The sequence below is a fragment of the Myotis daubentonii genome, chromosome 5 (assembly GCF_963259705.1).
Source record: "Myotis daubentonii chromosome 5, mMyoDau2.1, whole genome shotgun sequence".
Taxonomy (NCBI): domain Eukaryota; kingdom Metazoa; phylum Chordata; class Mammalia; order Chiroptera; family Vespertilionidae; genus Myotis; species Myotis daubentonii.
The window spans coordinates 5844894-5871098 of record NC_081844.1 but is presented as its reverse complement, the minus strand read 5'-3'; the positions used below and the strand labels follow the sequence as shown (position 1 = coordinate 5871098).

The following is a 26205-nucleotide window of genomic DNA, read 5'->3' as shown; positions in this document are numbered from 1 at the left end:
TCATCTACTGATGGGCACTTAGGCTGTTTCCAGATCTTAGCTATGGTGAATTGTGCTGCTATGAACATAGGGGTGCATATATCCTTTCTGATTGGTGTTTCTGGTTTCTTGGGATATATTCCTAGAAGTGGGATCACAGGGTCAAATGGGAGTTCCATTTTCAGTTTTTTAAGGAAACTCCATACCGTCTTCCATAGTGGCTGCACCAGTCTGCATTCCCACCAGCAGTGCACAAGTGTTCCTTTTTCTCCACATCCTCTCCAGCACTTGTCGTTTGTTAATTTGTTGATGATAGCCAGTCTGACAGGTGTGAGATGGTACCTCATTGTTGTTTTGATTTGCATCTCTCGGATGATTAGTGACTTTGAGCATGTTTTCATATGTCTCTTGGCTTTCTGAATGTCCTCTTTTGAAAGGTGTCTATTTAGGTCCTTTTCCCATTTTTTGATTGGATTATTTATCTTCCTTTTGTTAAGTTGTATGAGTTCCCTATAAATTTTGGAGATTAGGCCCTTATCAGATATGACATTGGCAAATATGTTTTCCCACACAGTGGGTTTTCTTGTTGTTTTGTTGATGGTTTCTTTTGCTGTGCAGAAGCTTTTTATTTTGATGTAGTCCCATTTGTTCATTTTTTCTTTAGTTTCAAGTGCCCTAGGAGCTGTATCAGTGAAGAAATTGCTTCGGCATATGTCTGAGATTTTGTTGCCTTTGGATTCTTCTAGAATTTTTATGGTTTCCTGTCGTACATTTAAGTCCTTTATCCATTTTGAGTTTATTTTTGTGTATGGTGTAAGTTGGTGGTCTAGTTTCATTTTCTTGCATATATCTGTCCAACTTTCCCAACACCCTTTGTTGAAGAGACTATCTTGGCTCCATTGTATGTTCTTGCCTCCTTTGTCAAATATTAATTGAGCATAGTGGTTCGGGCTGATTTCTGGGCTCTCTATTCTATTCCATTGATCTATATGCCTGTTCTTGTGCCAGTACCAGGCAGTTTTGAGAACAGTGGCTTTGTAATACAACTTGATATCTGGTATTGAGATCCCACCTACTTTGTTCTTTTTCAGGATTGCTGCAGCTATTCGGGGTCTTTTTTTATTCCAGATGAATTTTTGGAAAGTTCGTTCTAGATCTCTGAAGTATGCTGTTGGTATTTTAACGGGAAGTGCGTTGAATTTATAGATTGCTTTGGGTAGTATGGACATTTTAATGATGTTGATTCTACCAATCCATGAACACGGTATGTTCTTCCATCTGTTTATGTCTTCCTCTATATCTTTTTTCAATGTCCTGTAGTTTTCTGAGTATAGGTCTTTTACCTCTTTAGTTAAGTTTATTCCTAGGTAGCTTAATTTTTTTGGTGCAATGGTAAATGGGATTGTTTTTATAATCTCTCTTTCTGAAAGTTCATTATTGGTGTATAGAAATGCCTCAGATTTCTTGGGGTTAATTTTGTATCCTGCTACATTGCCAAATTCATGTATTAAGTCTAGTAGCTTTTTGATGGAATCTCTAGGGTTTTGTATGTATAATATCATGTCGTCTGCAAATAAGGACAGTTTTACTTCCTCTTTTCCAATTTGGATGCCTTTTATTTCTTCTTCTTGCCGAATTGCAATGGCTAACACTTCCAGTACTATGTTGAGCAGGAGTGGTGAGAGGGGGCATCCCTGTCTTGTTCCTGTTCTTAGGGGAAATGGTGTTAGTTTTTGTCCATTGAGTATGATGTTGGCTGTGGGCCTGACATATATGGCTTTTATTATGTTGAGGTATGATCCTTCTACTCCCACCTTGCTGAGAGTTTTTATCAAAAATGGGTGTTGAATTTTGTCAAATGCTTTTTCTGCATCAATTGATAAGACCATGTGGTTTTTTTCTTTCAATTTGTTTATGTGACGTATCACGTTTATTGATTTGCGGATATTGTACCATCCTTGCATCCCTGGGATAAATCCTACTTGGTCATGGTGTATGATCTTTCTGATGTACTGCTGGATCCGATTTGCTAAGATTTTGTTGAAGATTTTGGCATCTATGTTCATGAGGGATATTGGCCTGTAATTCTCTTTCATTGTGTTGTCTTTACCAGGTTTTGGTATTAGGGTGATGCTGGCTTCATAGAATGAGCTTGGAAGTGTTCCTACCTCTTGAATTTTTTGTAGTAGTCTGAGGAGGATAGGTTTTAGTTCTTCCTTGAATGTTTGGTAAAACTCCCCTGTGAAGCCGTCTGGTCCTGGGCTTTTGTTTGATGGAAGCTTTTTGATGACTGCTTCAATTTCTTCCATGGTTATTGGCCTGTTGAGATTTTTAGATTCTTCCTGATTGAGTTTTGGAATGTTGTATTTTTCTAGGAATTTGTCCATTTCCTCCAGGTTGTCTAGTTTGTTGGAGTAGAGCTGTCCATAGTATTTTTTAACAATCATTTGTATTTCTGTGGGGTCTGTTGTTATTTCGCCTCTATCGTTTCTTATTTTGTCTATTTGGGTCCTCTCTCTCTGCTTCTTGGTGAGTCTGGCTAGAGGTTTGTCAATCTTGTTTATCCTTTCAAAGAACCAGCTCTTGGTTTCATTGATTTTCTGTATTGTTTTTTTGGTCTCTATGTCATTTATTTCTGCTCTAAGCTTTATTATCTCCTTCCTTCTGCTCACTCTGGGGTTTTCTTGTTGCTCTCTTTCTAATTCTTTGAGTTGTAGAGTTAGATGATTTACTACCATTTTTTCTTATTTTTTGAGATAGGCCTGTAGAGCTATAAACTTCCCTCTCAGGACTGCTTTCATTGCATCCCATAAGTTTTGGATTGTTGTGTTTTCATTGTCATTAGTTTCCAGGATGTTTTTAATTTCTTCTTTGATCTCATTGGTAACCCAATCAATATTTAATAGCATGCTATTCAGCTTCCAGGTGTTTGAGTATTTTGGGTTGTTTTTATTGTAGTTTATTTCTAATATTATGCCATCGTGGTCTGCGAAGACGCTTTTTATGATTTCAATCTTCTTGAATTTGGGGATACTTTGCTTGTGACCCAATATATGGTCCATTTTTGAATATGTCTTATGAGCATTTGAGTAGAATGTATATTCCCTGGCTTTGGGGTGAAGTGTTCTGAAGATGTCTATTAAGTCCATCTGATCTAGTGAGTCATTTAGGATTGCTGTATCTTTGCTGATTGTTTGTTTAGAGGGCTTATCCAGTGCTGTCAGTGGTGTATTAAAGTCTCCTACTATGATTGTATTGTTGTCGATCTCTCCTTTGATATCTTCCAGGAGTTTTTTTATGAATTTGGGTGCTCCTGCATTGGGTGCATATATGTTTACCAGGGTTATATCTTCTTGTTGTATTGAACCCTTTAGTATTAGGAAGTGGCCTTCCTTATCTCTTGTTATGGCCTTCACTTTGAGGTCTATTTTGTCCGATATAAGTATTGCTACCCCAGCTTTCTTTTCCTTTCCATTTGCCTGAAAGATATTTTTCCATCCTTTCACTTTCAGTCTGTGTGAGTCCCTTCTAATGAGGTGGGTTTCTTGTAGACAGCAGATGTATGGGTCATGTTTTTTTATCCATTCAGCCACTCGATGTCTTTTGGTTGGAGCATTTAGTCCATTTACGTTTAAAGTTATTATTGAAAGGTACTTGTTTGTAGCCATTTCTTTTGTGTGTGTGTGTGGCTGTTTTCTTTCTGAGCTTTTTATTTCTTCATTTTATACCAGTCCCTTTAGCATTCCTTGCATTGCTGGCTTGGTGGTGATAAAGTCCCTTAGCCTTTTTTTGTCTGTGAAGCTTCTTATTTCCCCTTCAAGTTTGAATGATAGCCTTGCTGGATAGAGTATTCTTGGATTCAGTCCTTTGCTTTGCATCACTTTGTAAATTTCAGTCCATTCTTTTCTGGCCTGATGTGTTTCTGTTGAGAAAGCATTTGACAATCTAATGGGAGATCCCTTGTATGTAACTTTCAGTCTCTCTCTTGTAGCCTGTAAGATTCTCTCTTTGTCCTGAACATTTGCCATGGTAATTATGATGTGTCTTGGTGTGGGTCTTTTCGGGTTCACCTTGTTTGGGACTCTCTGGGCTTGTGTGACTTTTTTCTTCCCCACCTCAGGGAAGTTTTCTGATATTATTTCTTCTAATAGGTTTTCTAATCCTTGTTCATCCTTCTGTTGTTCTGGTACTCCTATTATTCGTATGTTGTTTCGTTTCATGTTGTCACAAAGCTCCCTTAGGCTCTCCTCCTGTCTTTTAATTTTTTTCTCCAATTGCAGTACATTTTGGGTGTGTTTTGCTTCCTTGTCTTCTAATTCACTAATTCGGTCCTCCGCTTCTCCTAGTCTACTGTTGATACTTTCAATGGAGTTTTTCATTGCAGCTATATCACTCTTCATTTCTTCTTGGGTCTTACTTAAGTTGTTGATTTTTTCATCTGTTTCTTCTAGCTTCTTCCATATGTTATCGATTTTTTCATCTGTTTCTTCTTGCTTCTTGCAGAGGTTGTCGATTTTTTCATCTGTTTCTTCTTGCTTCTTGTAGAGGTTGTCGATTTTTTCCTCCATCCGGTTTATGCACTCTAGGACCCTTATTCTGAACTCTTTTTCTGTCATGTTGCATGCCTCTGTATTACTTAGCTGCTTTTCTGGAGAGTCCTCCTTCTCTTTCCTTTGGGGGTTTCTTTGTCTATCCATGTTTGATCTCCCTGACATATCTAGACGTTGAGTTGTTCAGTGGTTGCTCCCTTGGTGGCAGTGACTCCTTGGTCTGTGGTTGCTCTTCGGGCGGTTGCGGTAGCAGCTGCTCTTCAGTTGGCAGCAGCTCCTCTGGTGGGTGCTGTTCACAGCTGTGGTGGCTCTTCTGGCTGGTGGGGCGAGGTTTCACGTACAGCTGCTGTTCCTCAGCAGAGGATGTGGCGCTCAGGAGGTTGCTGTTGCTTGGATCTGCTGCGTTGATTTAAAGGCACAAAATACAACACAACAAGGCACCACGTACCAGGCACTATACACAAATATATTCATGATATTAATAACCCCAAATAAAGGTGACCACCCGAATTAAGAGAATTAGGGGATAAGGAAGAAGGACGAGAAAAAGATAAAAGAGAAAAAAGAAGAGAAAAGTAGGGACCAAAAAAAGGAGTGCAAAAATAAAATTGGGACAAAGGAGGGGGGAAAATAAAAGCGAGAAAGAAAAGAAAAAAAAATAGAGCGAAAAGAGAGAATGAAGTGGAAGAGGGGAAGAGACTTTTTATATGAGGAGAATACTCCTATAGAACAGCCATTAATCCCAACAAATTCCAGCAACAGTTCCCTGGAGATGAATGCAAACTAGAAACAACCAATAATATAACGATGAAAATAGAATGGAGAACACTAATCCCAAAATAAAATAAAGAGAAAATAAAATGGCACTTTAACAAATGGTAAAATGGTAGCAGTAATAATACTGGTTAAAAATAAGAAGGTAGTAATTAAAAGGGTAAAATCAGTTGATGGAAAAAGAAGAAGAAAAAAAAAAGAAAAACAATTGGTTTCTTAGTTAAAAGGTGAAAAAAGGAAAAAAAAATTGCAGTAGTGAAGGTCCTTCGGTTCTTCTATTCTTCAGTGTGGCTCGCCTTAGACCTGCCAGGTATTCAGGAGAGTGTTGAGTTTCCCTGCGATATACTGTTCCTCTGTGTTGTAAACCACAGTCCTTATTGTAAAGCAGGCTGCATTTATTTCCCAGACTGCCTTATTTTGTGTTTAGCAAAGAGTCAGTTTGTGGGTCAGCCTCTGGGTGGCAGTGTTCTGGGGTTGGCCTCTGAGGCTATAGGGCCTCTCTGTCCAGTGGAAGTTCACTGCCCAGAGCTGACTGCGTAATAGTTAGTTACCGGCGCTGTGTTGTTGCTGGGATTGAAAATCCCTCTATAGGCCAGACCCTGTTAACTCCCAGGGACTGATAAGGTTATTTTAATCCTTGATCTCCTACAGGGTGGAATCTGGGTGTGGCTGTGCTCCTTGCCTGGGGGCTGGGGGGAGGAGTCTCACTCTCTGGAGAGAATGGCTGCCCCAGTCCAGGGCTCAGGGGTGTCTCAGCACTCAATTCGCTGCCACTTCTCCCGGCTCCCCCTCTCTCCCCAATCTCTCCCCAGATTCCACTCCTCCGCACACTCTCCCTCTCTTCAGCACAGGTGAGTGTCTGTATCCGAAATGTCCCATGAACAGGATTCAGTGAAAACAAACAAACAAACGCCGGCCACGGAAACGGGGAAGGCTTGGTTTCTGTAAGCTTCTTCTCTTACTGGGACTGCATGGTCAGGTCAGCTCTTCAGGCTGCCCCCTTTAGGCTCAGTCCTCCGTGATCACAGAACCCAGCTCTCAATTTCCCTGGCGGCGCCAGGAATCCCGCGGTTCTCCTTTCCCCCTTCAGGGGCTGTGCCTGTCCCAAGGGACGCGGCTGTCTGCCACGCGGTCTCCCTCCGACTCTCTGGGCTCAGAGGTCTGGCAAACTTTCCTGCCAAATCCCTGTTTTTTTTACCTTTCCAGGGGAGTTCTGCTCTTCCCGGCTGCAAACGGTCTCACCAGCTGAGCAATTTCGCCAATTCGGTGTGGCTGTTACTAGTTTCAGCTGCTCATTCCATTTGCTCCCGGACACGACCTGGGACGCGTCTGCCTATATCGCCGCCATCTTCCTTCTTCTGAAAATTAAATCTTATAAAATCATTATATTAAAAAATACAACATTGCCCTAGCTGGTTGGCTCAGTGGATAGAGCATTGGCCTGCAGGCTGAAGGGTCCGGGTTTCGATTTTGGTCAAGGACACATGCCCGGGTTGCTGGCCCCATCCCCAGTAGGGGGTGTGCAGAAGGCAGCTGATCAATGGTTCTCTCTCATCATTGATGTTTCTAACTCTCCCTCTCCCTTGCTCTCTGAAATCAATAAAAAAATATATTTTAAAAGTCCAACCTACGTGTCACATAGGACAAGAGTCTCAAGGTCTGGGCAGTTTTGTTTTGTTTTAAATATATTTTTATTGATTTCAGAAAGGAAGAGAGAGGGAGAGAGAGATAGAAACATCAATGATGAGAGAGAATCATTGATTAGCTGTCTCCTGCAGGTTCCACTGGGGACTGAGCCCACAAGGAATCAAACCATGACTTCCTGGTTCATAGCTCAATGCTCAACCACTGAGCCAAACCAGCTTTCCAGGTGTGGCCTTTCAGGGTCTCGGTCTCCACGGACTGATTGCTCGGCGCCAGAGCAGAGGGTCGCTTGTCTGGTTTTGCTCCTTTTCTGGGCCTGGAGCTGAAATACAACTTGAGGCCTAAATATTATCTCTAGGGGAAAAGGTCAGAGGGTCCAAATCACATGACCAGCGATATGCTCTGGGAGGGAAGGTCACCCTGGGGGCGACGTTCCACCCTATAATCTTCCTTTGCTAGGCACCCAGGGCTTTGTGCCCTGGTGACCTTCTGTACCTGGGCCATCACTGATGTTTCTATCTCTCTGAAATCAATAAAAACACTAAAACAAACAAACAAAAAAAAAACCTTTCCTTATTCCAAACTCTGACATTTTGAGTTTTGGATTTTTGAAGTATCAGTCACACAGACTTTGGACTGGTAGCAAATACAGACACAAAAATAAATAATGGGGCCCGGTGGTATTGCTCAGTGGTTGAACCAGGAGGTCACAGGTTCAATTCCCCGTCAGGGGCATGCAGGAGGCAGCTGATCAATGACTCTCCCTCATCATTGATGTTTCTTCTCTCTCTCCCTCTCCCTTCCTCTCTGAAATCAATAAAAATATTTTTTAAAATAAAAATAAATAAATAATGGTAATAAAGAATTATAACCCATTGAGTAAAATAATAATTTATTTTTAATTTAAAAACTTATGACTCCACAATGATTCAAATAAGTGAAGAAGTGAAAGAGATACTGAAGCTTTTTCTTACTAAGAAACGTAAAACGAAGAGATGGGATTAGAAAATCACCAGTGGCAACATCATAATAATAAGTGATTCAGGCAAGAATCACCAAGAGGCTCTGGCTGGTGTGGCTTGGTTGGAGCCTTGTCCCATATTCTGCGAAAGGTGGCAGGTTCGAGTCCCTGTCAGGCACTTACCCAGGTTGTTGGTTTGATCCCCCAGTCAGGGTGGTGCAGGAGGTAACCAATCGATGTCTCTCTCTCTCTCTCTCTCTCTCTCTCTCTCTCTCTCTCTCTCTCTCTCTTCTTCTTCTTCTTCTTCTTCTTCTTCTACTTCTTCTCCTCTCTCTGCCTTACTCTCTAAAAATCAATAAAATTCCAATAAAAAAATAAATAATAAAAATCAATAAAATATTTTATTTTTAAAAAAGATCCCACTAATTGTTAAAATTAGTTTGAGGAGTAACACGATTTTTTACATAACCTCAACATATGACCCTACAAAGAAAGATACTGATAAGTTTCACTAGGAAAGAAGTTACTTTTGTAAAAGATAAAGTAAGGGAGGTATAAAAAACCCGTGGGAGGCCAGCGCCGTCAGGGAAGTGAAAAATTACAAAAGCCATTAAGAGGGCTGCTCAGTGTCAAAGTGATCAGTCCCCTCTGCCTGCTACCTGCATTCACTGCATTCACATGCAGGCCAGTCTCCCTCCCTCAGAGACTGGGAGTCAGTCCCCGGACTTCCTGACAATAACATTGCAAAAGAAAGGCTTTCAGATCCTTGAGAAGGATGCTCCTGGGCTGGTTGAGACTCAGATATGGCTGCCAGTCAGGCCTGTGACAGGGGAGGTCCCAGCATAGGAACAATGACCCTTGTAAGCACCGCAGTCTGGGAGGACCTGGGCTCCAACATATACCTATTGGAAGCACACAGTTCAGTCCAACAGACTCACTTTTCAGAAAGAAGTCCCACCCAAAGTAAGATCTGAAGTTTGCCTAGAATTGACCGGGTAAAGGGGGAGGAGAAGCATGCTCCAGACTGCAGGCAGAGGATGGACAAGGCCAGGGGACAAGAGCGAGTGTGGCACATGAGGAAGCTAAAGGTCCTTTCCATCTGGGTCTTGGGAGGCTCATAAACAGAGCAGATGAGCAGACCGTTTCTTAGCTGCAGGGAAATACAAAGAGGTTGTGTCTTGTCACAAGAAGGCTGTGCGTATCTTTCTGAAGCCATGAGGCTGACACTTTCTGAGCAGGCTCCTTCATCACTGGAACTGCAAGGATCGCCCCAGGAAACAGTCCTTCTCATACGAAAGAGGTGGGAGGGGCCAGGTGGGAGGGAAGACTGAGAGCCCAGCAGAGCACAGACCAGGATGCTGCTGCCAGCTTCAGGCAGTTCACAAGCTCCCTGCCGGTGCAGGCCAGAGTTTCCTTCTCTCCCAGGAGTGCAGTCCTTTCCTGCCTGAATTCCAGGGGGTCTTTGAAGGGACCCAGACACATGGCTACTTTCACTGCAGCAGGAGAGTGAGCCAGCAGGCCCTGACCGGGTAGCTCAGTTGGTTAGACTGTGGTCCCGATATGCCAAGATTGCAGGTTTGATCCCCCAGTCAGGACATGTACGATAATCAACCACTAAAAGCATAAGTGGAACAACAAATCGATGTTCCTCGCTCTCTCTCTCTCTCAAATTAGAAGAAAAAAAGCCGAGGAGAACCCAGATGGTGGCATAGGAAGATGCCTGTACTCAACGCCTCCCACAATCACATCAAAATTACAACTAAAATACAGAACATCCATCATTTAGAACCACCTGAAAGCTGACCGAATGGAAGTCCTACAACAAGGAAGTAAAGAAGAAAGACATTGAGACTGGTAGGAGGGGCAGAGATGCAGAACGGTCTTGTCCATCACCCACATGTGCCGCTTTTTTAATCGGGAAGGAGCTCGTCCCTGTGGAGGCCACCCGTGAGGAGCAAGGAGTCCCAGCCCCACACCAGACCCCCACCCAGGGTTCCAAAGCTGGGAAGAGAAGTCCCCATAACTTCGGGCTGTAAAAATCAGCGGGGATTGTAGGAGAGTGACATAGAGGCCACTGGGGACGCAGGTGTTGCTTTGAAGGGGCCAGTGCCTGAACCTACTGGGACTCCATACTTTGAAGCTCAAGCACCGGGCGGCTCTGGGGAAGAAACTAGACTATCTGGCATTGGGGCAGGAACTTAGGGGTGGCTCTCTCCCAGACTGCGGTGCTTACAAGGGTCATTGTTCCTATGCTGGGACCTCCCCTGTCACAGGCCTGACTGGCAGCCATATCTGAGTCTCAACCAGCCTGGAGCGCACTGTTTGCTCCACCCTGGGGTATTCCCTGTGACTCTGCCCCATCCAATTTGCAGCCCTACACAAGCTATTTGCAGCAGCTTTTCCATATGAATGGCTGGTTCTAGCTCAGGCTTCGGACTTTGCTAAAATCTCTCAAACAAGCTGCAGCTGGTGACAGTGTGCCCCAAACCTATTAATTAAAAGGCCCCAGACCCGGCACTAGCACCATCCTGCCTTGCTTCAAGCCGGGCCTTGCCTCCTGCATAGCAGCTCTCCCACTGTTGCCACACCTGGTCTCCACAGCCAATTGGCCTGGAGGTCAATTCCTCCCAGAGACATCAACAGCAATCAAGGCTCAACTACAATAAGATTGTGCACACAGCCCACAAAGGGGCACACTTAGAGTGCCCAGCACAGGTGACTGAGGCGGCTGACCCAGTCAGCACTACAGGACACCTAATACACAAGGCCACTCTACCAATTCCAGGAGACATAGCAGTTCTACCTAATTCATGGAAACAAATACAGGGAAGCAGTCAAAATGCAGAGACAAAGAAACATGTCACAAATGAAAGAAAGGGAAGCAAGAAAACTACTGGATACAGAGTTCAAAACCATGGTTATAAGGTTATACTCAAGGATTGTAATGAGAGCTTCAAGGATCTTAGTGAGAATGTCAAAGACATGAAAAAGGACCAGTCAGAAATTAAGCATACATTAACTGAAATAAAGAACAATTTACAGGAATTCAACAGCAGAGTAGAGGATTCTGAGAACAAGTTAATGATTTGGAATATGAGGAAGCAAAAAACACCCAATCAGAAAAGCAAAAAGAAAGAAGAATTTTAAAAAAAAATAAAGATAGTGTAAGGAGCCTCTGGGACAGCTTCAAGTGCACCAATATTCAAGTTATTGGGGTACCAGAGGGGAAGAGAGAGAGCAAGATATTGAAAACCTATTTGAAGAAATAATGACAGAAAGCTTCCCTACCTGGTGAAAGAAATAGACTTACAAGTCCAAGAAGCACAGAAAGTCCCAAACAAGAGGAACCCAAAAAGGCCCACACCAAGACACATCATAATTAAAACACCAAGGATTAAAGACAAAGAGAAGATCTTAAAAGCAGCAAGAGAAAAGCAGTTAGTTAGCTGCAAGGGAGTGCCCATAAGACTGTCAGCTGATTTCTCAACAGAAACTTTGCAGGCCAGAAGGGAGTGGCAAGAAATATTCGAAGTGATAAATAGTAAGAACCTACAACCAAAATTACCCAGCAAAGCTATCATTAGACTTGAAGGTCAGATAAAGAGTTTCACAGACAAGATAAAGCTAAAGGAGTTCATCACCACCAAACCAGTATTATATGAAATGCTGAAGGGTATTCTTTAAGAAAAAGAATAAGAGATAAAAAATTGGAATAATGACGTGGCAACAAATACATATTTATCAATAATTGAATCTAAAAATCAAAATAAACAACAAGAAATATAATGAACAAAATAAACTGTTGAATAAAACAGAATCAGAGACATGGAAGCATGGAACAGACCGACAAATCTCAGAGGGAAGGGGAGAGGGAGTAGAAAGAGATTAACCAAAGATCTTACCTACAGACACAGACAGTAGAGTGGTGAAGGTCTAGGGTGGGGCAGGAACTGGGTGGAAGGGGGCAATATGGGGGAAAAGGAGGGCATCTGTAATATTCTCAACAATAAAGATATTTTTTAAATAAATCTCTATTCAGATTATTACAATTGTTTCCCTTTTTTCCCCCCATAGCTCCCCTCCACCCAGTTCCCACCCCCCTCTGCCCTTACCCACCCCCCACTGTCCTCATCCATAGGTGTACACTTTTTGTTGCCAGGTCAAAGGTCATACACATGAAGAATGTAGCTATTTCCATCTGCGACATGTCCCTGTGTTTGGAAAGGTCTCTCACGACTTGTTCATGCTCTACTCAGAAAGGGTACAGAGACACATAACGGCTTTTTAAAATAATGTGTCCTCTTATGTTTAAAATGAAGATTTTGTTACCAAAAGTGAGGAGAAAGCAACACTACAGCTGCTCTCGCCCCTCTCGCCCTTCGGGTGATAGTTGTGTGTGGGGCCGTATGCTGGTTTGGGTGGCTCGCGCGGTTCCGCCGGCTTCCCAGGGGCCGTCATAGCCTCCCAGGGGCCGTCACAGCCTCCCAGGGGCCGTCACAGCCTCCCAGGGGCTGTCTTAGCCTCACAGGGGCCGTCACAGCCTCACAGGGGCCGTCTCAGCCTCACAGGGGCTGTCTCAGCCTCACAGGGGCCCTCAGAGCCTCACAGGGGCCGTCAGAGCCTCACAGGGGCCATCGCAGCCTCACAGGGGCTGTCGCAGCCTTACAGGGGCCCTCAGAGCCTCACAGGGGCCGTCAGAGCCTCACAGGGGCCATCGCAGCCTCACAGGGGCCGTCGCAGCCTTACAGGGGCCATCGCAGCCTCTCAGGGGTTGCCTCATCCCACGTTGGGGGTGAAGATGTGAGACAAGCTCCTCTCGCTGTCTCTCCTGCTGCTCCCTTGCGTATCGCCGATGCTGTAAGTTTCTGAGAGCAGTCTGAAGGTTCTGGACATCATACTTTAACTGGTCAACACAAACTTTGGCATTTTGTCTTTTGTTGGAGGCTCCTTGCTGGACAAAATCTCCAGGCATTCTAGCTGGCTGAATATCTGGTATGCTTGCTTGGATTTTGTTTTCTACTAAGTGCACAGATTGCTTGTCTGCCGTCTCCTGGCGTCCCATGTGAAACTGGATCTGGTGGACCTGCTTGTGCAATTGCTGGTACAGTGGTTCCATGTCGCCGGCCCAGCCGGGTCCAGCTCTGGCTTCCTCTGAACCTGATTCTGCTTCTTGGGTGTGTCCCTTATGGATGTGAGGAGTTGAAATCTGCAGTTTGTTGGGTTAAGCTGCAAAATTGCAGGTGGTTCCTTTTGTGCCACTGGCACAGCTTGGGTGGGGATGTAAATTGAGTAGGGCGGGGTCTCAGGGAATCACCAGGGCGGAGCAAACAGCAATGGCGTCTCTGTGACTCCTCGCCTCTCTGCGACTCTGCGTCTCCATGTCCCCGAGTGCCGGCGAGCAGCTCTGCGAGAAAGCCACCCTAGCTTTCTGACCCGCTGCAAGGCCGTCCCGCCTCTCCCCGTAGGGGTCTGGGACCTCAGAATCCTGCCCCAAACAAGCTCAGTGGATTCGAGAGTTTGTAACCCTTTCAATTGAAAAAACCGCGCATCCAGTTGCAGCCCACCTGGCGCGCAACTTCATACCTCTGTTCTTGGCACCTCTGCAGATCCTACTCAGTCTCAATGCTCTTCTTTCTTTCCTTCCAGTTGTAGAACTTCCACTGGGCCAGCTTTCCCATGATTCTAAATGACAGCTGTTTTGTCTTATAGTTGGTATTTTCAATGTTGTTGTGGGAGGCAGCACGCACAGGTCTATACCTTACGTCGCCATCTTAGTTTCTCCCAACAATAAAGATTTTAAAAAATTAATGGGAAAAGAAAAGAATAATGCCAATAGAGCCATGCATTGGAAGCAAAGCTCCAAAATATGATAAAAACAATTATAGAGGATCAGGCCTCCAAAATTTCGGATTTGAAAAGGCATGTGGTATTTCTCATGGCTGAGAATGACAGTATAAGGAAAGAAGATAAACAACTAAAGGCTGAAAAGGCCCAATAGAAAAGGAGCTACAGGTAGATGCTGATTTTGTAGAAAAGTCAGAGTTGTGGAGCTTGCCACCACATTCAGAAACTGCTACAGCCTCTTCAACCTGGCAGAAGTCTGCAGCAAATACTGGGACAGCCAAGGATATTCCATTCCCAATTTTCCTTCCTTGGATTTTCCATCTCCAGAACTTCCCCTCTATTAAGGAGCTCTCTGAGGATATTCTGAAAGGACTTATAAATAATTAAAATGTAAAACCAGCCCAGCCGGTGTGCTCAGTGGTTGAGCATCAACCCATGAACCAAGAGGTCACTGCTTCGATTCCCAGTCAGGGCACATGCTGGGTTGCAGGCTCGATCCCCGGTAGCGAACATGCAGAAGGCAGCCCATCAACAGTGTTTCTTTCTCTCTATCCTTATCCCTTCCTCTCTCTCTAAATTCAATAAAAACGTAGCTTTAAAAAAATAAAATGAAATGTAAAACCATAAAAGAGATGTTAAGAGAAAATAATACAGTTAATCCAGAAAAAAAAATGGAAAAGCAAGGGTAATGCTGCAGACACGTTGTCCTCTGGTGCGCTGTGGCCAGGAGGCATCGCCAGGACTTGGAACGGCCACTGTGAAATATGCTATGTGTCTGACTCACTGACTTGACTTAATGACTCCAGACTTGGCAGACACTAAACTCTCAGAGGTTCACTTTCTCCTGATACAAAGCAAATTGCTGCCTGGAGTAATTTTTTTCAAGAAACAATTATTTTTCTTATCTTCAGGGCTAAAATATATAAAATATGTTACATGTCATTAATCTAGACCAGGGGTGGGCAAACTTTTTGACTCGAGGGCCACAATGGGTTCTTAAACTGGACCGGAGGGCCGGAACAAAAGCATGGATGGAGTGTTTGTGTGAACTAATATAAATTCAAAGTAAACATCATTACATAAAAGGGTACGGTCTTTTTTTTCAATAGTTTTATTCATTTCAAATGGGTCGGATCGGGCCCACGGGCCGTAGTTTGCCCACGGCTGCCTAACCACTGAGAAAAATCAGCCAGGGCCACTAATCTCATTTTTTAAAATTATTATTATTATTATTATTTTTGCTGATCTGATTGGATGTTTCCTGCTTCCTTATATTCCAAATCACTGATTTGATTTGCTGCTTTACCTACTCTACTGTTGATTCCTTGTAAATTATTCATCATTTCAATTAGTGTACCCTTCATTTCTGACTGGTTCTTTTTTATGATTTCCATGTTCTTTTTTTCATGCTGTTGAAGTTCTTATTAAGATCCTTGAGCATCTTTACAGCCATTGTTTTGAACTCTGTATCTGGTAGTTTGCTTGCCTCCATTTCATTTAGTTATTTTTTCTGGAGATTTCCCCCGTTCTTTCATTTGGGACCTGTTTCACTCCTCATTTTGGCTGCCTTCGTGTTTGTTTTTATATATTAGGTAGAGCTGCTACATCTCCCGGACTTGGTAGAATGGCCTTATGTGGTGGGTGTCCTGTAGGACCCAGTGGCACAGCCTTCCCAATCACCCGAGCTGGGCGCTCCAGGTGTGCCCCTTGAGTCTGCAGGCCAACGCTCTATCCACTGAGCCAAACCAGTTAGGGCGGCTTCTTCTTTATTTATTTTTTTAAATATGTTTTTATTGATTTCAAAGAGAGGAAGAGTGAGGGAGAGAGAGATAGAAACATCAATGATGAGAGAAAATCATTAATGGGCTGTCTCCTGCACACCCCCTACTGGGGATTGAGCCTGAAACCCGGGCATGTGCCCTGACTGGGAATCAAACTGTTATATCCTGGTTCATAGGTCAACGCTCAACCACTGAGCCATGCTGGTTGGGCTATCTTTTTTTCTTTTTTAATTAAATTTTTATTGTTCAGATTATTACAGTTGTTCCTCTTTTTTCCCCCCATAGCTCCCCTCCATCCAGTTCCCACCCCACCCTCCGCCTTCACCCCCCCCACTGTCCTCATCCATAGGTGCACGATTTTTGTCCAGTCTCTTCCCGCACCCCCCACACCCCTTTCCCCCCAAGAATAGTCAGTCCACTCCCTTTGTATGCCCCTGATTTTATTATAACCACATTTATTCTGTTCATCAGATTATTTATTCACTTGATTTTTAGATTCACTTGATAGATGTGTATTTGTTGTTCATAATTTGTTTTTGTTTTTTTAAAATATATCTTATTGATTTTTTACAGAGAGGAAGGGAGAGAGATAGAGAGTCAGAAACATCGATGAGAGAGAAACATCGATCAGCCGCCACCTGCACATCCCCCACTGGGGATGTACCTGCAACCTAGGTACATGCCCTTGACCAGAATCGAACCTGGGACCTTTCAGTCCGCAGGCCGACGCTCTATCCACTGAGCCAAACCGGTTTCAGCTGTTGTTCATAATTTGTATCTTTACCTTCTTCTTCTTCTTCCTCTTCTTAAAGGATACCTTTCAGAATTTCATATAATACTGGTTTGGTGGTGATGAACTCCTTTAGCTTTTCCTTATCTGTGAAGCTCTTTATCTGACCTTCAATTCTGAATGATAGCTTTGCTGGATAAAGTAATCTTGGTTGTAGGTTCTTGGTAGTCATCACTTTGAATATTTCTTGCCACTCCCTTCTGGCCTGCAAAGTTTCTGCTGAGAAATCAGCTGACAGTCGTATGGGTACTCCCTTCTAGGTAACTGACTGTCTTTCTCTTGCTGCTTTTAAGATTCTCTCTTTGTCTTTTGCTCTTGGCATTTTAATTATGATGTGTCTTGGTGTGGTCCTCTTTGGATTCCTTTTGTTTGGGGTTCACTGTGCTTCCTGGACTTGTAAGTCTATTTCTTTCACCAGGTAGGGGAAGTTTTCTGTCATTATTTCTTCAAATAGGTTTTCAATATCTTGCTCTCTCTCTTCTTCTGGCACCCCTATAATTCGGATGTTGGTACGCTTGAAGCTGTCCCAGAGGCTCCTTACACTATCTTCATATTTTTGGATTCTTTTTTCATTTTGCTTTTCTGGTTGGGTATTTTTTGCTTCTTCGTATTTCAAATCTTTGACTTGATTCTTGCGATCCTCTAGTCTACTGTTGGTGTTGTAATGTACCCCGTGACTCACAGAAGGACGCCTCAAGAAGTCTAATTAAAGAGTCACATTTATTGCAATCCAGGACTATGAGGGGCCATTCCCCAAATCTCATAGTAACAAGGTGGTTGCAGCTCCAAGGTTATATAGGCAAAAATCACAAGGTATTGATTACATCCCAGGGTTTGGAATGAGGAACCTGGCTCGCAAAAAGAAGATTACAGAAGCAGAATTAAGCATGTTAATTATAGTTTTGGGTCTCGGGGCACTGAATTGACAGAAATCCATTATCTAGAGCCCTCGGGTCTGGAATGAGGAATCTAGTTTGCAAAAAGCAGTTTAAACAGCATGTTATAAACACATTATCTAGAGCCCTTGGGTAACCTGGGTTAAACTTAGGCATGTTATCTAAATTACAGTTTTGGGTCTCAAGACCACTGAGTTGCCAGGAATTCATTATCTAGAGCCATTGAGGCAATTTAGAGTAATTGCGCTGTCCTGGTCTTGGGACCACTGAGTCAACTGGAATGCATTATCTGTGGCCACTAAAACAATTTAGGATAATTGTGCTGTCCTGTTTCCCAGGTACAGAAGAATATGCTTCGATAACCAGTAAGATCACAATCAATGGGATAGTCACGTTACAATCAATAAGGCATTCAATCGAATGGGATGACTTATATTAATTCAGAAAATCAAAATAACCTGTCCATTGTTAAACAAAGCAAACAGATACCATACTTCATTGGAACTTTGCATAATATACTTTATTTCAGTCAGTGTATGCTTAATTTCTAGTTGGTTCTTTTTCATAACCTCGAGGGTCTCACTAGGTTTCTTGAGGGTCTCACTACATTTATCGGCGGTCTCACCAGTCTTTTTAAGGGTCTTACTAAATTTATCAGCGGTTTCTAGAAAGTTCTTGAAAAACCTTAAAAGTGTGGTTTTGAACTCTATATCCAGTTGTTTGCTTTCCTCCATTTCTTTCATTTGTGACCTGTTTCTTTGTCTCCACATTTTTTATGCTTCCCTGTTTTTGGTAGAGTGGCTTTGTGTGCTAGGTGTCCTATAGGGCCCAGTGGCTCAGCCTCCCCAATTACCTGAGGTGGACACTCTTGGTGCACCCCTTTGTGGGCTTTGTGCACAGTCTTGTTGTAGTTAAGCCTTGATTGTTGTAGGTATCACTGGGAGGAATTGACCTCCAGGCCAATTGGCCGTGAGAATCAGCTGTGTCTATGGTGGGAGAACTTCTGTGCTGAAGACACCCTTATGAGGCTAGACTTGCTTCAGTGGGGCTTTGGTGCTCACTGAGTCTGCCCTCTGACTGTGTCCCTTATGGATCTGAGGAGTTGTAATTGGATGGTCCCACTCTGACCACTGGGTACACTGGCTCTTGGATCTAAGGAGGTGCTAATTTAGCCTCTGCCTGAGGCTACCCAGCAGGAGCTACGAAGAGATCTGCAGATTCCCCTTCCTTGTTTGGGGTTTGGAGGTGCCCAAATGAGGCCCAGCTGTGAAGCAATGTAAACTGCTGTGGGGCCTTGAGCCTTCTTTTGGAAGTTCTGGGTCTGTCTGGCCCAGCTGCAGTTTGTTAGGTAATTTTCAGGTTGCAAAGGGCCAGGGCATTCATATGCAAAAGCCTCTGCCACAGCTTGGGTGGGGCAGGGTCTCAGGGAATCAACAGGGTGGAGCAAGCAATAATGGCTGATCCTCAGGCCTGCCCTAAGGGGCCCCACGTCTCAATGTCCTGGTAATCGCTGCAAGCACCTTTGAGAGAAAGCCCCCTGGATTTCTGAGTTCTGCCCGCTGCCAGACAGTCCAGTTTCTCCCCATATGAGTCTAGGTCCCCAGAGACTCACCCAGAACGGAGTTCAGAGCAGCCGGGGGCTTGTGACTCCCTCCCGATTCAAAAAGACAGCCGAGTCCTCAGTTGCCAGTCCTTGCCGCCTGTGCCTCCGTACCTCTGCACTTCCGCACCTCCTCTAAGTCTCAGTGTGCTTTTCTCTTTCATTCTAGTTGTAGAATTTCCACTCAGCCAGCCTTCCTGTGGTTCTGGATGATGTCCGTTTTGTCTTTTAGTTGTATTTTTAAATTTGTTGTGGGAGGCAGCAATTTCCAGTGTTTACCTATGCCACCATCTTGGTTTCCATCTGGGCTACTTTTTTATTTTTATTTTTTTCATTGATTTTCAAAGAGAGTGGAAGGGAGGGGGAGAGACAGAGAGAGAAAAACACTGATGTGGGAGAGATACATCGATTGGTTGCCTCTTGCACATGCCCTGACCAGGGCTGGGGGTTGAGCCTGTAACTGAGGTACAAGCCCTTGACTGGAATTGGACCTGTGACCCTTCAGTTCGCAGGCTGACACTGAGCCAAATCGGCTAGGGCTATTCTGTGTTTTTAACAATAACAATGATGAGGTGACAGAACATGGTTTGAAGCTCAGATCAAATAAGAAAATCTAGCCAGAATTTAATTACATTGTCTTGTTTTTTATTTATGAAAACAAGATATTGACTTTATTTTAATGGTGGTGACATAAAGTGTATTTTAAAGAGTTAAAGAAAAAATATTAATAATCCTCAACACTTATTAACAAATCAAATCCAGCAACATATAAAAGGATTATACAGTCTGGCTGTTGTACTCAGTTGGTTGAGCATCATCCATGCACCAAAAGATTGTGAGTTTGATTCCCGGTCTGGGCACATGCCTAGGTTGTGGCTCAATCCCCAATGGGAAGGCGTGTAGGAGGCAGCCAATCAATGTTTCTCTCTCATCAGTGTTTCTATTTCTCTCTCCCTGCCTCTCTCTGAAATCAATAAAAACATGTAAAAAGATAATAAAAACAAAAAAGTATTATGCATCATGGCCAAGTGGGAATTACACCAGGAATGCATGGTTGGTTTAAAATTTAAAAATCCATTGCCCTAATCAGTTTGGCACAGTGGATAGAGCGTTGGCCTGCGAACTCAAGGGTCCCGGGTGCGATTCCGGTCAAGGGCATGTACCTTGGTTGTGAGCACATCCCCAGTGGGGGGTGTGCAAGAGGCAGCTGATCGGTGTTTCTCTCTCATCGATGTTTCTAACTCTCTATTCCTCTCCCTTCCTCTCTGTAAAAAATCAATAAAATATTTTTTTAAAAAAAATTCAATTTTTTAATGACCGGTTTGGCAGTATAGTGCATATGGCTGGCTATCAGTCCAGATATAGGGATTGTGTAGTTTTGTCTGCAAAGAGCATCTCCTCCTGCTGAAAAAGGCTCCCCTGCCCCCATGTAAGCAATCCTATCCTATATAATCTATCTATGCTAATAAAAGGGTCATATGCTAATTAGACTGGGTCGACCGGCCATCTTCCGGATGTCCACCTTCCTTCCGGACAAAGCCATGGTGGTGGGGGCCGAGGCAGAGGCAGTTGGGGGCAACCAGGCTGGCAGGGAGGGCAGTTGGGGGTGAGATTAGGCCAGCAGGGGAGGGCAGTTAGGGGTGATCAGGCAGGTAGGGGAGAGCAGTTGGGGGCAATCAGGCCAGCAGGGGAGCAGTTAGGGGTGATCAGGCAGACAGGCAGAGGCAGTTAGGGCGATCAGTTAGGCAGACAGAGTGGTTAAGGTACGATCAGGCAGGCAGGAAGGTGAGTGGTTAGGAGTCAGTGGTCCCAGATTGGGAGAGGGATGTCTGATTGGAGAGGATGCAGGCTGGGCTGAAGGAACCCTCCTCCCCATGCATGAATTTTGTGCACCCAGCCTCTAGTAATAAAATGAAAGGCATATGATCATCTCAATAGATGTACAAAAAGCATTTAACAAAATCCAATATCTTTTCATGATAAAAACAGTTAATAAACTGAGATGAGAAGGGAACTGTCTCAACCTGATGTAAGATATCTACAAGACCCACAGATAACATCATACTCAATGGTGAAAAACTGAACACTTTGTTCCTAAGGTCAGAAATAACGTAAGGGCTCTTGCAACATCAGAAGGTTCCAGCTAGGGCAATTACACAAGAAAACGAAAATGAAGCAAAAAGAATAAGTAAAACTATCTCTCTTTGCAGATGACATGAGCTTGTTTGTATACAGAAAATACTTGGGAGGTGGAGTGGCCAGGGAGAGGTCAACGGGGGAGAAAGGAGACATTTGTAATAATTTAAGCAATAAAGAATGAAAAAGAAGAAAATATTAACAAATCCATTAAAGATGAATAGAACTGCCGTAACCGGTTTGGCTCAGTGGATAGAGCGTCGGCCTGCGGACTGAAAGGTCCCAGGTTCGGTTCCGGTCAAGGGCATGTACCTTGGTTGCGGGCACATCCCCAGTGGGAGGTGTGCAGGAGGCAGCTGATTGATGTTTCTCTCTCATCAGTGTTTCTAGCTCTCTATCTCTCTCCCTTCCTCTCTGTAAAAAATCAATAAAATATATTTTAAAATAAAATAAAAATGAATAGAACTAATAAACAAAATCAGTAAGTTTGAAGGATACAAGATCAACTCACAATTTGTTGTGTTTCTATATACATCTGAGAAGAAAACCCTTCTATTTACAATCATATCAAAAGGTATAAAATATTTAGAAAAAAATGTAACAAAATAAGTGCAAAACTTATACTCTGAAAACTATAAAACATTGTTATGACATAAATTAAAGAGGACCTAATAAATGGAAAGACATCCCAGAATATTTAATATTGTTGAGAAGGCAATATTTCCAAATTAATAAACAATTTAACACAATCCATATCAAAAACCTAGCTGGTTCTTTGTAGAAATTGATAAGATGATCCTAAAGTTCATATGAAAACTCAAGGAATCCAGAATAATCCAAACAATCTTCAGCATGAAGAACAAACTTGAACAACTCACAATTACTGGTTTCAAAACTCACTAAAAAGCTACACTCAAATCTCTAATGAGAGAAATCTAAGAATTAAATAAATGGAGAGACATTCCATGTTCATGGATAGAAAGACTCAATATATCAAGATGTTAGTTCTTCCCAACTTAATCTATAGATTCAATGTAATTCCAGTTTAAAAAAAAAAATCCCTGCAAATTACTTTGGGGACATAAACAAACTGATTCTAAAGTTGATATGGAGAGGCAAAAGACCCAGAATAGCCAACTCAATGCAACATTGAAAGAGAAGAACAAAGTTGGAGGATTCATGCTACCTGACTTTAAGACTTACTATAAAGTTGCAGTAATTAACAGTGTGGTACTGGTAAAATAGACAATTTGTTTATTAATGGGACAGAATAAAGAACCCCAAAATGGACCCATGTAAATATAGTCAACTGACTTCTTTCTTTAAAAAAAATTTTTTTTATTGATTTTTTTACAGAGAGGAAGGGAGAGGAATAGAGAGTTAGAAACATCGATGAGAGAAAAGCATTGATCAGCTGCCTCTTGCACATCCCCTACTGGGGATGTGCCCGCAACCAAGGTACATGCCCTTGACCAGAATTAAACCTGGGACCTTTCAGTCCGCAGGCTGATGCTCTGAGCCAAACCGGTTAGGGTCAACTGACTTCTTTCTTTTTTTTAATATATTTTTTATTGATTTTAGAGAGGAAGGGAGAGGGAGAGAGAGATAGAAATATCAATAAGAGAGAATTATTAATCGGCTGCCTCCTACACACTGCACTGCAACCCAGGCATGTGCCCTGACTGGGAATCAAACCATGACCTCCTGGTTCATAGTGTTATGGGTTCAATCAGCGAGATAGACCACTGACTCAGAATTTAAATTTAGGAGCCTTTATTAAGCTGGCCAGCTGACTACAGCGCGTCCCTCCCCCTCTGGGAGCCTCGCAGCTTGCAGTAACTATTTGGGGTACAGCAAAGCTTTTTATTTGTAAAAATCACAAAGCATTTTGTTAGCTGTTCTTTAGAATTGGCAGGGTGAAAAGTTTAATACAAACAGGAGGAAACTGGAGTCACACCTGGCTGGAGCATATCATAACACTTTGTTTCTTTAAAACAATCAGTAATCTTTCCATGCCGCGGTCCCTGCCCCCAGTACAATAGGTCGACACTCAACCATTGAGCCATACCAGCCGGGTTCAACTGATTTCTGACAAAGGAGAAAAGGCAATATAATGGAGAAAAGATAGTCTTTTTCTTGTGGGGTTTTTTGTTGTTAATTCTCATGGAGGATATTTTTCCCATTGATTTCTAGAAAGAGTTGAAAGGAGGGAGAGGGAGAGAAAGAGAGAAACATTGATGTGAGGGAGACACATAGATTGGTTGCCTCCCACATGTGCCCCCTTGGGGCACGGGAATTGAACCTGCAACCCAAGCACGTGCCCTTGACCAGGGATTGATCTGGCGACCGTTTGGTGTGCTGGTTGACGCTCCCACCTCTAAGCAACACTGGCCAGGGAAAAATAAATACTTGATAAGCTGAACACCATGAAAATGTTTAAAATTTCTGCTTTGTGAAAGATCCTGTCAAGCGAATAAGAAGAGCTTTGCACAGTGGCAGTATTGTGGCCAATGAGGTTTATCCGAGGCACGATTATTGCTAATTGAAAGCTTTTCCCAATGCCCCGCCGTGACAAATATAGCCAGCACTCTCAAGTTTTGACGGTCTCTATAGAGAGTGAAAAAAAAAAAGAGAGAATGAGAAGAAAAGCTACAGGATAAGAGAAAAACATTTGCAAAAGATATATTTGATAAAGGACTTGTCTAAAATATGCAAAGAACTCTTAAAACTCAACAAGCCTGGCCCTAGCCAGTTTAGCTCAGTGGATAGAGCACTGGCCTGCAATTGAAGAGTCCCACTTTCGATTCCGGTCAAGAGCACATGCCCAGGATGCGGGCTTGATCCCCAGAAGGGAGCGTGCAGGAAGCAGCCAATCAATGATTCTCTCTCATCATTGATGTTTCTATCTCTCTCTCTCCCTCTCCCTTCCTCTCTGAAATCAATAAAAATATGTTAAAACAAAACAAAACAAAAAACCTCAACAAGCCTGGCTGATGTGGCTCAGTGGTTGACCGTTGACCCATGAACCATGCCTGGCTCGATCTCCAGTGCAGGAGGCAAGTCAATCAATAGTTTCTCTCTCATTGATGGTTCTCTCTTTCTCTCTCTCTCTCTATTCCTCTCCCTTCCTCTCTCTTTAAAAATCAATTAAAAAACATATTTTAAAAATAAAAAAAAAAACACTCAACAACCCTATTTAAAAATGGACAATAAACAGGAACATACATCTCACCAAAGAAGATATGCAGATGATAAGTTAGCATATGAGAAGGTGCTCCACATCATATGTCCTCAGGGGAATGAAAAGAATGCTGAGGTAACACTGAGAGTCCGCAGCAATCCGGAACAGTGAGAACACCAAATGCTACTGAGGGTGTCTGTAGAGCAACAGGAATTCTCATTCATTGCTGGTGGGGATGCAAAATAGTACAGGTACTTTAGAAGAGTTTGACAGATTCTGGAAAAACTTGGTCTTACATTATGCTCCAGCAATTGTAGTCCTTTGTATTTACACCAAGAGATGAAAACTTACATCCACACAAAACCTACACACAAACGTTTATAGCAACTTTATTCATAATTGCCCATCAGGGGGGGTGGGGCTCCGTTCCCTGTCACGCACAGAGCAGGGCCAATCAGGGGGTTGGGGCGCTGCCCCCTGTCACTCACAGAGCAGGGTCAATCAGGAGGTTGGGGAGCTCCCCCCTGTCACGCACAGAGCAGGGCCCATCAGGGGGTTGAGGAGCTCCCCCCTGTCACTCACAGAGTAGGGCTGATAGGGGAGTTGGGGCACCGCCCCCTGTCACACACAGAGCAGGGACGATCAGGGGGTTGGGGCACCGTCACTCTCACACTCAGGGCAGGGCCAATGGGGAGGTTATGGCTCTACCCCGTCACACACAGAGCAGGGCCTGTGGGTGAGGGGATGATGGCTGTTTGCAGCTGGTCACACACCCTTCAGGTTGGGGGTCCCCACTGGGGTGCCTGGCCAGTCTGGGTGAGGAGCTGAGGGCTGTTTTCAGGCTGACGGGTGACTAAAGCTCCCAACTGCTCCTTTTTTTCTTTTTTCTTTTATTCTGGGCCAGCTTTAGCTCTGGCTCCAGCTCTGAGGCCTCTGCTGCTGAAAGCAGGTATCTGGTTTGTTTGGGTTCTATAATCGAAACACTGTATCAACTCTAGCTCTGAGATCCCGGCTGGCTGAAAGCAGGTTTCTGGGGTTTTGTTTAGCTTCTATATTTGTAACAATGTTTCAAACTGCAAGCTCAGAGGCCGGCAAGGCAGGCGGGGAACATTGGTTTCCTCTGTCACTGAAGCAAGCAAGCCTCATGTTAGCTTCAAGCTGCCTGGCTGCCGGCCACCATCTTGGCTGGCAGTTAATTTGCATATCGCCCTGATTAGCCAAAGGGAAGGGTAGCGGACGTACGGCTAATTACCACGTTCCTCTTTTATTAGATAGGACTAGAGGCCTGGTGCACAAAAATTTGTGCACTCAGGGGGGGAGGGGTGGTCCCTCAGCCCAGCCTGTGCCCTCTCGCAGTCTGAGACCCCTCGGGAGATAACGACCTGCTGGCTCAGGCCTGCTCCCGAGGGGCAGAGGGCAGGCCCAATCCCTAGGTGCAGCCCTTGGTCGGGCTCAGAGCAGGGCTGATTGGGGAGTTGGGGCACCACCCCCTGTCATGCACAGAGCAGGGCGGATCTGGAGGTTGAGATGCCACCCTCAGTCACGCTCAGGGTAGGGCCGACTGGGGGGTTGGGGCACCTCCCCCTGTCACACTCAAGCCAGGGTCGATGGGGAGGTTGTGGCGCCACCCCCTGTCACGCACAGAGCAGGGCCAATCGGGGGTTGGGGCGCTGCCCCCTGTCGCACAGAGCAGGGCCCATCAGGGGTTGGGGAGCTCCCCCCTGTCATGCACAGAGCAGGGCAGATCAGGGGGTTGGGGCACCGCCCTCTATCACCCACAGAGCAGGGCCGATCAGGGGGTTGGGGCGCTGCCACTCTCACACTCAGGGCAGGGCCGATGAGGAGGTTATGGCTCTATCCAGTCACACACAGAGCAGGGCCTATTGGGGGGGGGTGGTTGGGGTGCCGCACCCTGTCACACACAGAACCGCAGGGTGATCAGGGGGTTGGGGAGGTCCCCCCTATCAGGCACAGAGCAGGGCTGATCAGGGGGTTGGGGCACCTTCCCCTGTCAGGAACAGAGCATTGAGGATAGGGAGGTTGTGGTCCCGCACCCTGTCACACACAGA

General features: G+C 44.2%; 1 non-coding gene and 1 pseudogene across 1 annotated transcript; both read left to right on the top strand.

Annotated features, from left to right (window-relative positions):
- The first annotated feature begins 8759 nt into the window (after nucleotides 1-8759).
- LOC132234455 (nuclear receptor-binding factor 2-like) lies at nucleotides 8760-14139 on the top strand (annotated as a pseudogene).
- Nucleotides 14140-23436: 9297 nt separating this feature from the next.
- LOC132236186 (U4 spliceosomal RNA) lies at nucleotides 23437-23571 on the top strand. Its single transcript, XR_009453155.1, has one exon. It is a non-coding gene; the product is annotated as a U4 spliceosomal RNA (small nuclear RNA).
- Nucleotides 23572-26205: the final 2634 nt, after the last annotated feature.